The sequence below is a fragment of the Capsicum annuum genome, chromosome 10, assembly GCF_002878395.1.
Source record: "Capsicum annuum cultivar UCD-10X-F1 chromosome 10, UCD10Xv1.1, whole genome shotgun sequence".
In the NCBI taxonomy this organism is placed as follows: Eukaryota; Viridiplantae; Streptophyta; class Magnoliopsida; order Solanales; family Solanaceae; genus Capsicum; species Capsicum annuum.
The window spans coordinates 164,098,744-164,100,099 of NC_061120.1; positions in this window are offsets into that span (position 1 = coordinate 164,098,744).

Consider the following 1,356-nt stretch of genomic DNA (forward strand, 5'->3'; position numbering starts at 1 on the left):
AGTACCCCTTTCCGAAATGATAGACAAGGGAACTCCATGCAGTCTGACTAGCTCTCGAATATACAATCTAGCATAATCCTCAGTAGTAAATGAAGTATGAACAGGCAAGAAATAAGCAAACTTAGTCAACCTATCAACCACAACCCAAATGGAATCATGATGGCACCGGGAAGGAGGTAAACCAATCACAAAGTCCATATTTATCTCTTCCCACTTCTAGGTAGGAATACTAAACTCTTGCATCATACCACCAGGTCTTTGGTGTTCAACCTTAATCTGTTGGCATGTTGCACACTTAGCTATAAACGCTGCTATATCTTTCTTTATGCCACTCCACCAATAAATTTCCCGCAGGTCTTGGTACATCTTGGTGGCACCAGGATGAATAGAATATCGTGCCCCGTGAGCTTCATCCATAATTCTCTGTCTCAGATCATCAACATTCGGGATACTCAATCTACCCTGCAATCTCAATACACCATCTCCCCTTGGGAGAAAACCTCTATTTTTGGTCCTTGACTGACTCCTTCAGTCTGACCAAACTAGTATCTAAGTATTGTTTTTCCTTCACTTTCGAAACCAGGGAGGATTCGGAACTACTTTGAACCCCTATACTACCTTCAGCAGAGTCAAACAACCTAACCCCCAATATAGCCAAACGATGTACATCACGAGTCAACTCTTTCTTACTTTCTACCACATATGAAACACTACCCATGGACACTCTACTTAGGGCATCCGCTACAACATTGGCCTTTCCCGGATGGTACAACACACTCATATCATAGTCCTTTAACAATTCTAACCATCGTATCTGCCTAAGATTCAATTCTTTCTGGGTAAACACATACTGCAGACTCTATTGATCAGTGAAAACATCAACATGGACACCATACAAATAGTGTCTCTAGATTTTCAAAGCAAACACAACAGTAACCAACTCAAGGTCATGGGTAGGGTAATTTTTCTCGTGAGGTTTCAACTGTCTAGAAGCATAAGCTATCACCTTACCCTTCTGCATCAATACGCAACCCAACTCAACTCTCGAAGCATCATAGTACACCACAAAACCATCAACACCATCAAGCAAAGTCAAAATAGGGGCTGAAGTGAGTCGAGTCTTTAACTCCTGAAAACTCTTCTCACAAGATTCGGACCACAAGAACTTCACTTTCTTTTGGGTCAACCGAGTCATAGGAGACGCTATAGAGGAGAAACCCTCAACAAAACGGCAGTAATAGCTAGCTAAACCCAAGAAACTTTAGATATCAGTCGGAGAAATAGGTCTAGACCAATTTCTAACAGCTTCGGTCTTTTGGGGATCAACTCTAATACCCTCGGAAGAAATGATATGAC